A 13,185-nucleotide genomic window follows, 5' to 3' on the forward strand; every position below is an offset into this window, starting at 1 on the left:
GAACTTGGGATGTGCAAAACATACACTCTGGATTCTGAATATGTAGGTTTAAATTATTCATTGAGTTGTTCAGATCAAACAATGTAGTGTGGCATGTAACATCAGAATGTGTCAAGATTTTTCTTAAAGTATTTTTTCTGTGTTTATAGAATGCCTCGCACAAGCAACCATAACTAATGAGTTATAACCTCGACTTTAACAGCCTCTACTGGGGCTACTTTGATGAAAATAGTAAATAATACGTTTCAAGAGACAGATGCGTTTTTGCTGAAATAAGTATGCTCAGATTTGTTTTAATTGCGATTGAGGGTGTCTTAGATACAAAACACTCTAAAAAATTCACTTAGTTGAATGGATGTTTCTCTAGCTTATCAGGAAAAATCCTGTTCTTCAGAGTATAGATAAAGTATGAAAAAATTCACAGAAATGTTGACAGAATTAAAAATATAGTGTATTTGTGAAAAACGTTGGAAGATACAAGGGCCTATAGGTTGTCTTTATTATGATACTGTAATTTTTCCTTATGTTTTGTTAAATCAATAATTTAAAATATTTAGAAGTGTTTTCATTTCCTCATTAGTCATTCTCCAGAATATCTGAAGTGAAATAAAAAATGGTCAAGACCGTTTGCTGTTAGCTGGTTCCAACAAACAGGCCTGTTCAGTCTGAGATTTGAAAGGCTTTCCGCCCATCTGTTTTCTTTTTTGGTCTTTGGCATTTTACCCAGTGAGATTAAGTGATCGAAGAGGTAACATCTGTACTCTTTCCAAACCTGGATTACACTCTATGGGAAATAAACATAGGAAATTTGGTGGAATTAAAATTTTATAAAAGGTCTGTAACAGAAGAAACTCTTTAAGTGTGTGTGCGCTGTAAATACAGGGAAATCATCACTTGTCCCCTGGGTTTCACACTGGCATACAGTGAAAGGCTCAACAGAAAAAAGAGAGAGGGTGTTCTTGTTTATTCAAGATTATGTATTTTTCTGACAAAGAGCTGTTTTAGCTAACCTATAATACTCGTTTTCTGCTTCGTGGACTAAAAACAAAAAAAGAAATTCTAGACAATAAGGGAAATTCCAATTTATAAAGTAATAACTGGAAGGAGTGCCACCGCTTTTCCTTTTGTAGCAGCAAAGATGGCACTCTTAAATGGCACACTCTTAAAGCAGAGCTTTTATGCGCACAGGGCTTCATTTATAGCACTCCTACTAAAATTAGTGACTCAGAAATAAGGCATGCAGTCTTCCTTTGAAACAAACTCCTATCGCATGAATATTTCATGAAGCTTTCTAGACAGATGGAAGTAGAAGACAGAAACTTGACTTGGCTACACAAAATGTACCTCAGAATGAGAGTCACTGGGCTATTTTCTAGAAATCTGACAAAGAAGGTCCTGTTCATGTTTCTGGAAAAAAAAGACCAAGCATCGAGCATACTCCTCCAGTGACGAAAAGGAAATTACTAATATTTAATGCTAGGAATTATTGCTAGGAACAACTTGAAAAAAGGAGTTTCAACTTGCATAAAACTCAACAGTCACTACTATGGGCTTCATTGTTTGATTCTGTTCCACAATAGAGTGAAACTTTTCTTGCCTTTTCAGGTGGTGGTAGGGGAAAGTCACCCACTGTTCAGGACAGTTAACGGTAGAAGTAAATTATCTGAATAACCACAAGAACTGTGAAAGATTTAAATCTCTTCTCTGCTAATTGAGAGGAAAAATATGAAATTTGTGAGTAGCCCAAACCTGCTTAGCCATCTTTTTGTCACTATACAATCTTTGCTCACTCTGAGAGTATCCCCTACACAGTCTTGGGCAAAACCGGTGCATTTCTTTTGAAAATGTTGTCTATATGATTTGACCATTTTCTACCATATGAAGAAATTCCGAAACAAAAATTTCCCAGGCAACGCCTATGTTCAGCTCCAGGAATTATCTCTAGTCCAACATAGGGAAAAAAACCCCACAGGGTCACACAAATCATACCTAAGTAACTCATGTGCTGCTTTGATGAGGTATGCATTTTGTCCTGTAGTGGGATGCTACTGAAAGTGGAGGAATAGTTGTATGAAAAAAATAAAATATTATAGAGGAAGTAGATACAAAAGAGAGGTTGTTTAATAGATGAAATTATTAAAATAATGTAAGTGTTGAAATAGTTCTCTCAGCATCTTGGAAGATCTGGAAGATTGATTAAGCACATAAAACTCTGCTTTGTGCCCACCCCCATCCAACTGGGAAACATCTGGCTTTGAGCTATCAGAGATCATAACTGTGCTAATAGAGAGAAGATTCTGAGAGCGGTGAGAATTATTTAACATTTGTCTTTACAAAGGATGTAAATTGTCTTTTCTTAATGATGTTTCAGCTTCAAAAATTTGCAAAAAAGGAAGTTGGAATAGATAACAGGCAAGAAAGTTCAGAACACACACAGAAGGATATTCTTTGAAGTTCTTCAGCTACCAAGGACAAATTTTGCCATTAAACCATGAGCAAAAAAATCCTTTTACAGCTAAAGACTCAAAAGCTTCTAAATGTTGCAAACTGCTGAGGCCATCTCAGGGCAATAACAAAGATTTTGCATCATATAAGTCCAAACTAGGACATAGTGAAATGGATCTCAGGAAGTCTGAAGACTCTTGAAGGTTTCAGGAATAATTTTCTACTAACACTTTACCTGTGATCTTTATAGACATTTTTTATCCATGCTTCAGCACAGTTGCTCTGTTATGATCCACCTTAGGACTAATATGAAGTTATCTTTTGGTGCAAATGCTCTTTATGTAAATTATAGAATGGAGAACAAAGAAGTTTTATATCCTTTTATTGCTTAATGCTTCATAATATGGAACAAAGATTTTATATTATGTTTTCGAGATGCTGATATAAGGAAAAGGATAAGAAGGCAAATAAATGCACCTTTAACACTATGATAATTTACAAAAGGACAAAGGATATCAGTGTTTGTTTCATTGCCTTTTGCTAGCTAACAAGCTTTTGTGAAATTATTTAAAGTTTCCTGTCAGGCATACTCTCATCCTCTTTTCTCCTATGTTGATACGGCATATTCTGTGCAAGCAAAATGTAATTTTTCTTCTATAACCTCTGTAGCATTTGGTGTTAAAATAAATTTTTAGGTAAAAATTCATTAATTTGTCATAATTTCAAAATATTCTGTAGTCTACCGTAATTCCAAATGCTTGTGTAGACATTTTCTGAACTTCAATCCTTGTTACAGAATAAGACATGGGATATTTGTGGATTAACATGGCAGTCATAAGGAATGGCTTGAGTAATATGTTTTCGTATGCTCCCACTACTTATTGCAACAGTTGTACCAAAATGAAATTATTGATTTGTATCTTTATAACTTTTAAAAACTTAATAACTGGATGAAGAGAAGTTACATTTGCAAACCTGTCTGAAATGGTTTCGTCTGTTTCAATGGTAAAATATAATGATAATTGTCTCATATGATTAAAATATGATGTACTTACAGCTTGGCAAATCCACTCTTACAACACTATTTAAGTAATTATGCACAGTTTTTACTAGCAGTACTAGTCACTCAGTAGTGTACATGATTTAAAGAAAATATATTGGTGGCTGATTTTGCATGTTTGCTGCTAAGACTGAGAGAAGAGCTTCCAAACAGAAATTTTACCATTTTATTGTATGGAAATGATTCACTGGTACACCTGATGTTGGAACTATGCCTCAAGTCATTACATTTAGCCGTAAGATAAAGGAAATGGGTATAATTTTTCAGCAAAAAGTTCAAATGCTTCAATGTAGAGACCCAGAGCCTGTTTACATTTTAGAATGTGGAAATCTGGGTGATGCGGGGTGAAACATCCTCTTGGGAAGGGCAATTACTGGTCACACCATGGTCAGAACTTGAAAAGTTAAAAATGTAAAATTTATAATAAAATTTGAATCTGCTTATAAATAACCCCCTTCCCAAACCAAGAAGAAGCTCTTTATGTTAGAATCTCCAATATTGAAGCAGGAGAGGTGATCTGAAGTGGAGGACAACCAGAGAATGGAAAAGGGTGTGGGAAGTCCGACAGGAATGCTGAAAACGGAAGAAATGCTACAAGGAAGAAAAATGTTACCTTCCTATTCTTGTTTCTGTTGTTGAACGCATTGATTCTTGGGTTCAACCTCCTCAGCAATGTTCAAACTGCTGATTATGTGTGCAGTTTTTTTTCTTTCTGCTTCATCTTTTACTGTTTCCCAAATAGCTGTGCTTTGGAGTCTGTAGCTGACAGGATTAAGCTGCATACTAGGCTGAATGTTGCACTGTGTTGAAACCACTTGTTTGCTTCTTCTGCCATGTAGTCTAGCACTAATGGGCAGGTATTTCAAAATGGAGTGCCTTCACTAAATGAGTGGAACTGGCATTCGGTCAGTCCCGGAGAGTTTGCTACCTGATCCTGACTCGATAGTGTCTTCTCAGGGTCAACAGTGGGATCGAGAGTGGAACTGAGGGAAGGACTCAGTGATGTCATTTAATACAAAGGAGGATGAAGACAAAAGGGTGACTGAAAGTGGTATCAGATAGGACTGCCATTTTAACAGAACTGTGTTTTCTGTTATGTTGCCGCTTAGTACACTGAGAGAAATGAATCTTGATGTAGGCCAGAATTTGTGTGCCTTAGGAGAGTCTTCAGAAAGGAACTGAATAAAATGTGTAATACACAGGAAGCTTATGGAGCGCAGCATAGAAGATGAATAGGCAAGCATCTAAGAAGGACATTAAAGGATGATGGTATGATGTGCTTTATTTTTTATATTTCTGACAAAATGTATATCAGTATTGAATTAGCACGTTTACACTGACAATTATTTTATTATTCCTCCTGAACAGCCAGTTACAATGTCTCTGGTTATCGTTCATACTCTGTTGTAGATGTATTGTTTGCAAGATGGTTGCTCAAGCCCTTCACCCCTCTTCCTTTGAAGTATACAGTACCGAAAAAACCTCTAAAAATCAAGATTTATTGTAAGCATTTGAAGCTTCCACCCAGGGGAATTTTCTATCAGACATCGCAAAGAAGTTCTATTTGTTCTGCCTAGTTTAGCCTTTTTGCTACTTTGTGGATAAAACGAAAGACGTTTCTTTTAAAAGCAATTTTCTCAAATCCTCTACAAAAGTCAAAATCAGTGGGTTTAATGATTCCCTTGGCAACAGGCTCCTTAGGCAACTATGCAGCAATTATAAATAATACTAATATGTTCATCTGATGGCTTCTGATAACAAGTCAATTCAGAATTCCTCTTTTCTTTTTAATAACATGGGACACTGGTTGCTGAGAAAGAGGCAGAAATATTTGTATGATTATGTGTGAGAAAGAGAGAAGCAGAATTGATTTGCATACTGAGTTACAATATGTAAGTGGAAAGAGAGGATCAGGAATTCATTTTAAGAGATTTACTTATAGGGATGTTATGACCATTCTCTCCAAAACAGAATAAAACAAGGACCTAAATCTAATTAAAATTATTTGGTGTTCAGTAAACAACCCATTTGAAAAATTTAATTGATTTACCATAATACAAAATAGAAGGGTGTCATAATCAAGGTTTTTAGGAAACAACTTGCATACTTCCATTTCTGTGGCAGCCAGCTTGGAATATTTCAAAAGGTCTTTATCATTCATTAAGGGGCAGTCAGAGATTCCTAGCTGCTGTACCCAAAAATCTGACTGACACATGATTAACTGCTAATATTTAAAAAAAAATAAGTAAAAGGAAAAAAAAAAAAGAAAAAGAAGAATAAGAAGGATCCAGAGGAGGAAAGGTTGAAATTCATATTCTTGAACCTGCAATTGTATCATGTTTGCTGTTAAAGAAAGAAGAGTTGTAGATGTACATAACAGAACTTGTACAGAATATTGTACAAGAGGCCAGGCCTGGTGCTATGTAACACCCGTGCATTCAAAGTTACTATCCGAAGTAGAACTAACCGGCTTTTATTCTTGAAATATAGTTCAGTGTTTTTTCCCAAATTACAGAAGTTAAAGTACGTAGAAATCTCATTTGAAATAATGTTTCAGTAATTACAGCTCTTAAAATAAATATACTTATGTAGAACAAATATAATTTGTATTTCACAAGCAGTGCCTCCTTTATTAGAGATGGATGTATATTATGTAGAAAAATGCTGATAATATTTGCCCACATATCTTCTTGAAGCTGTGTTTACACAATCATTTCTGTATAGAAATATTGCTGTGTAGATTGGTAGGGACAATTTTTCTGTCATAAAAATAAATGTGATTTTATTGGATGAAAAGATCATATGATGAGGTTTCATCTCTTTCCTAGAATTTTCATGGACTCAAACAGTAGCTGATTGACTGAATCTGATATATCAGTAATGGCTGTTCATCTAAATGATCACTGTTTTTTCCCAGGCCAATATTTTTTCTCATCTTTAACCTCAATAAGCAATGATTTTATATGGCTTCTAGTTAATTGCCTGAAGTTGTTTAATACTTTCTAGCCAAGAATCTAGCTCTCTGGGATGCAACTAGATAATTATTTCCAATTAACAGTTAATTTATTATTACAGTAAAAATTAACTGTGTTGTTCACTTCGGTTTTTACATTGTTTATTCTGTAATTCGCAATATCAGGAAGTACCAAATCAGGTACCCGACAGAAGACCAAGAAAACTTTAAACAGTGTAAGTTAATTTTCATAAAGAGCTAGTGAAAGTACATAGAATTGTGCAGGTGACTTAAAAGTGTAACCATTTATCTAAAACCTGCCTGATGCCCTAGATTTATTTCTGTTAACTTAAAACACAGATGATGTTTTGTAAAGTCTTAAACATTCCAAATTTCTCTTGAGCAGAAGATATTAATTAAAAAAAAAATAATCTTGTACTATAATTTCCAGGCATTACAGTGTTAATCAGACATTGGAAAGTAAACAAAAAACTTCCGTGAAGATAGGAATACCAGCCCTCTGTGAAGACAATATTTTCAGCGCACATACATGAGCAAGCTTTTAGATTCTGCTTCACAGTAGTACTTCTCATAGTAATACTCCACAACCACTGGAGATGTTGAAGTTCATAGAGTAACATGTCTATATGTCAGCCCAGTGTCTCAAACATGAATCACGGTGATGATCACCTTCGTCTTGAGATGGATAGGTTTAATGCAATTTGCCAAAAATGGCTTAAGTGGGATTATCCAGAATGTATAAGGAGTGTTAGAAATGTAAAACCTATGTTTCTTTATGTCAAAGAACAAAACAACACAGATAAGTGTTTGTTCAGGCTGAAATAGTATAGGAAAGCTCAGATTCAAAAATCCCTGGTCTAAATGAGAACTGTTTTACCAATGAATTTTATAGCATCTTATTTGGAAAAGGATTTAAAAAACAAAAACATTTATTCATCCCTGTTGATGAATTCTCCTTTCTGTTACTGTTGTATATAGTGAAAATCAGTGATGATGACATTTCTTTCCACATTTGGATTTCAAGTACTGGCCAGGAATATTTATTTACTTGAAACCCATTGTCATCTTTTCATTGTTGAAGGTGGTGGGGAGGGAAGAGAAGCAATTTTGTTGGTCTTGATGTCAGTGATAGGCACTGCAGTTTCCCTGGGGAAATGACAAACTACATTCTGTGAAAGCTTTAATCGTTCTTTTAACGCCAGGCAAAGGAAGATTTGGGGCTTTCAGAAGTGTGTGAGATAAGAAACTGAGAAGTAATGTGTTCAGAGCTTTAATTTATTTTTTTAAACTGATTTATTACTGCTTATTTTTGCAAGTCATTGTTCTCAGGAAATCATCTCCAACCTCTCCATCTTCTGTCTCCATAGGCAAATGCTAGTTGCATGTTATAAGCAACAGTACTCACAGGTAGGTCTGCAGAGGCTTTTGCTGTAGTGCATGACTACGATACAAAGGGCAGATTTCCGGAAGAATGCCTAAGCAACAAGGAATATGAACGGTTCAGAGAAGACATCTATTCTCTAGTTAAAGAAGGAAAAAACGGTATGTGCAGAAGTTGGAGGGGTTATGAGCTATAAATTAGGGAAAATGGGTCAGTTAAGCTTAGGAAAGTAAACAGTAGCATGGAAAATATGGAGATTCAGGGACCAGTGTGCTTCTGCTAAGTAGTTTGGGAAGCAATGTCTATGTCAAGGTACATTTCCACATGCCCAAGACATCTTGGGGTTACATGTGTGTGGAAAGAGACAAAGGAAATTACTGAAGAAGCAGAGGGAAACAGAGGTTTCAGATGGATGCTGCGGGTCTGGTAGGATTTTGGTGCTGAGACAAGAAAAACAGTATTTGGTAGTTTGTTACTGTCTGTGCAAAGAATGTGAGAATTTGTACTTTCATACAAATAAATGGAATTGCAGCGAAGATAACTGGCTTAATTACTAATCTCTGTCAAACTAAAATAATTCCCAGAGTGATTACACCTAACCAAATTAAAAAAAAAAAATTAAAAATCATTTATTTTTCCATGCAAAGTTAATTTAGGTCTAATTTAAGGGGGCAGACACCAGTGTGGAATATCTGTAACGAGGCAAGCCCATCATCCACATGAGAAGGCAGATATGTATTCCATCTATAGTTACATGCTAGGCACAGACTGCTGTTTGAGTCCAAATTTAAAAAATAGAGACAATGTATTTGGAAACTATTGTTCTGCTATTTTTAGTTCATAGTTCTACTGCAGATAGACATAGCTCATATGGGCAGAACTAAATTTCTCATGAATATATTGTGTCTGAACAGTGTATGAAAAATCCCTCACATACCTTTAGTTAGGGTTGCTTTATTCAAAGGGATTCATCTGCTTCTGACACAGATTACAGTCTCCTCAAAAGATGAGGAAAACCTGCTGAACATTCCCAGATATGCGCTGTGTTTTGTCTTGTAAGACACGTGGTTAAAGTAGTTATAAAGTCTTATTTGTGCATAATAGCCCATGTATAACGGCTACTAACAAGAGCTGTGTTGTGTCAGTAAACACCTGGATTAAATTTGACCACTTCAGCGGTGCTTAGCCTGTAACAGTGCTCTCAATAGTAGATGCTGAGCGCACTGGAGCACCTTTACAAATTGCATCATGCTGTCAGCCCCAGAAGGCATGTCCTTAAAATTTCTGTAGAAAAAGGGTTTCTCAGTTTGATAATCTAAAGGCTTTGTGTTGGTTTTGTTTTTCTTTCTAAAAGTGTTTCACCATGATTAGTACATTTGAACACCACTGTTTTCCAGATGACTCCCTGATTGAATTGGGGACCATGTTAGTTCTCCCCATGACCCGTCAGAGATAAAGAATTTGTTTACTGTAAATTGCTCACCACTCACTCCTATGCACCATCTGCCACACTTACCCACAAAGAGCTGCATTTCTAATAATAGCTCTTTTAACTTAAGAAAAATAATACAAGATGTTTCATGGACATGCATGGGATATAACTGCAATTTTAATCTTCCTGATTACTTTACCCTTACATATTAATCTTTAGTGTCAATACATCATTTTTTTTTAGATTTCAAACTTTTTATGCAACAGTCAAAGTTTTGCATCATCAAGGAAAGTAATGAGGAGGTTATTTATTTACCCATAAATTTGCCTCTGCTAAGCTAGTTGTATTTTTAGACTTCATTAGCAAATTATTGCCTTTTAAGCAGTAATAGCCTTTTCTCATTCCGTATCTGTGAAGTCCTACTTTAGGAACAGGGAAATAAGACACAGAGAGGCAAGCACTAGACATAGTAGAGCAAATGAATGCCTACAACTTGGGTGCATAACAAGAGGGTACCTGGCCCTGAAGCAGAATCCAGACCAAGTTGGATGCCTGAGATGAGTCAGGAATAGGAGCTGAAACGGGAACTGCCATCCTATAATCAACAAGCAAGAGAGGTTGCAAGGAGAGGAGAAGGAGTATCTGAATTCCTGCTCATCTCTATGAAACCTAGAGTCAAACTCAGGAATGCTTGGGGGGTGTTTCTGTCCACTTAGGGTCCTCAGTCTATAGTTGTTTTGTAAGGTAGGCTCCTCCTTATGTTCTTTAAAAAAAGACAAAACAGAGAAAATCCCCAAGAATAGGCTTTTCTCTTTATTTAAAATTTATCTGAAAGATGAACTGCTGCTCTCACCTTCCTATAATCAAATTCAGGCAGTTCTTTTTTGCCTGATGCCACAATCACTAGTGACAGTGAAAACCAAAAATAATAGAGAATCAGAATCATAGAATTGTTTAGGTTGGAAAAGGCCTTTAAGATCATTGAGTCCAACCATTAACCTAACACTGCCAAGTCCACCGCTAAACCAAAGTGCCACATCTACATGTCTTTTAAATACCTCCAGGGATGGTGATTCCACCACCTCACTGGGCAGCCTGTTCCAATGCTTGACAACCCTTTGCATGAAGAAATTTTTCCTAATATCCAGTCTAAATCTCCCCTGGCACAACCTGAGGCCATTTCCTCTTGTCCTGTCACTTATCACTTGGGAGAAGAGACCGACACCCACCTCCCTCCAACCTCCTTTCAGGTAATTGTAGAGAGCGATGAGGTCTCCCCTCAGCCTCCTTTCCTCCAGACTGAACAACCCCAGTTCCCTCAGCCACTCCTCGTAAGACTTGTGCTCCAGACCCCTCACCAGCTTCGTTGCTCTTCTTTGGACGTGCTGCAGCACCTCAATGTCCTTCTTGTAGTGAGGGGCCCAAAACTGAACACAGGATTCGAGTGCGGCCTCACCAGTGCCACTGGTGATGACAACCTCTGGCTTTACATCTGGCAGCCCCTCACTTTGAAGGTTTGGGTTTTTTTATAGAAGGAAAAGTTTTTACAGCTTTTGCCAGAAGTACCAGAGTTTGGAACACACTTGTTAGACCTGACATGGGACATTTGGGTTCCAGTTCTTTACTGACTTATCAACATGGTATCTCCAGCTTTTAAGGGAGTCTTAGTAACTATTAGGCCAGGCCAAGTGTGGACATTTTCCACTCCTTTTGAACTTGGGGGACTGCAGGAAAGTATGCAAGGTAAGAATGGCCAGTGAAAAATAGCATGAGAAGACAACTGACGTTACACCAAATGTTTAAGATACTACCCCCAATGGATGGGGTCATTGCAACTGGAGACTGTTTAGTGTGTTTCACAGTATATAACCAGCCTTTAATAAAAGGATGTATTCCTCTCAGCTAAGTATTTTAATCATAACTCTACAAAATAGCAGAAATGAAATGGACTTGGTGAGTTTGTGGCTGCAAGTGGTTTCTGATGCTTGGCTAGTTGTACATTTCTGTCTGTATTTGCTGTTCTTCTCACTCTGTGCGTAAAACTCATGTAATCACACAATCTAATGTCTTTGATGGGTGACCAGTGGCTACCTGCTTTTAAAGGCTCACTAAATTATAAATATATTAGATTTGCAACCCTCAAACCAGTTGCTGGTTTGAAGCCCATCATTCACTCTTCTAGTTGTGCCTGTGCACTACAGAATGTTTAAATACTAGAAAACTGTATATGTCAATGTAATGCAATTCTTACTCACAGTTAGCAGGTGCTGCCTGAGGGAACCAAGAGCCCCAGATTTCTTGCAATTCAGACGGAGGAAAAAGAATGATTCACATTTGTTTATTCACTTAATTTTTTTCTCAGTATTTAGTGATGAGGAATGGCATAAGTAGACAACTGCACTAAAGCAGCTGGGAATTCCTGCTCCAAATTAAGCTCCTGTTTCTTAAGGGTTTTAAACTTGGGACAACTTCTGACTTCCTTTCAATTATACATCTTTTTGCCAGAAAGTTCTACAGGTTCATAAATATCCAAGGAATATTTAATTTTTGTAAATGTCTTCCAATCTTCTCTGGATTTTTGTTTCAGATTTAATTTTAAAATTGATTTTTCAAAATCTCAGAGAACTAAGGCATTTTCGTATAATTTTAGTTGAATTCCATACTTCTGACAACTCTCCTTGCACTCTTCTAGAAGTGTCTGTCTAGAAGTGTCTTTCTGTCTTTAGATATTTAGGGTGTTCTAGTTCACCAAGTACCTTTTCTTCATTTAGTCCATGGGTCTTTTGTTCCACATTGTCCAGGACTGTATATTGTTTAAGTGTATTACTCCTTTACTGGAAGTAATTTAATTCACTGGGCATGTGTCATGAAGGAAATTATTTTTCCTGTGTATCTATCCTTTTTCTTTCCTGTGAAATAGAAGCATTTTTCAGCAAATCTTTCTATATTTTACTAATTTTATAGACTTACTGCTTTCAACCTTTTAATGTATTTTGTCTCTAAAGAACCACAAATACATGTGCTCACACAGATTATTTTAATACTTTCTTCTTTGGAGATTTCTGTTTTCTTATTTCAAGTAATCAGTATGAGTTAAATAAAATACCATTATTAATACAAGTTTTGATTCTATGTACATGGTGTTTAATTATTTTATTTTCTTTCAGAACATCATGTTACAACAGGTGTAAAGACCCCCAAATTTGTCAACCTTCACATAAAATGCATCTCAAATTCTATCATGCCTCCTGTTTCCAAGAGCCTAGGAATCATAAATGGAGATAAACAAAATACACTTCCTAGTTTTATTGTTATCTTGTAAGGTTTTTACTATGTATTTTTCTAAGCATCTGTGGCAATGCTCTCTGGGCTCATTACACACTTGGGGCTTCCATGTTCCTGTTTTCATCTCATGATGATTGAGGGCTGGTTAGGGTCACTGATTGAGAAACTTATTTCTATATCTTAAATATCTTGTTTACAAAATATCCACTGTGTTCTGCTTTTAAAAAAATATTGTATTTTTTATAAAAGTCCTTCAGAAGTTGTCAGACATTTTCTAACAGGCAATTTTATCTTGTAAAGACTGGAAAAGTATACTCTTCAATAGCATTGTTCTTGTAAATACAAGTAATGTTGGGAACACTAGTGCAAATTTTGAGGCACAGTCCTTTCTTTCCCTTTTCAGTCTCTTACACCTGAGTTATGGTAGGTCTTCATTCATTTAAAGTCACTTATTTGCATTTTTAATAAAAAAATAGCAATAATAGCAAACTCTCAGATTATTTACATAACCAAAAGCTAATTTGGTCAAATTATTCAAGTGTGACTACTACTGACTACTAAAGTCAAACTATTTCTTAACAGGAATATGGATTAAAAAGCCTAATAGT

The sequence above is a fragment of the Gavia stellata genome, chromosome 6 (genome assembly GCF_030936135.1).
Source record: "Gavia stellata isolate bGavSte3 chromosome 6, bGavSte3.hap2, whole genome shotgun sequence".
Taxonomy (NCBI): Eukaryota; Metazoa; Chordata; class Aves; order Gaviiformes; family Gaviidae; genus Gavia; species Gavia stellata.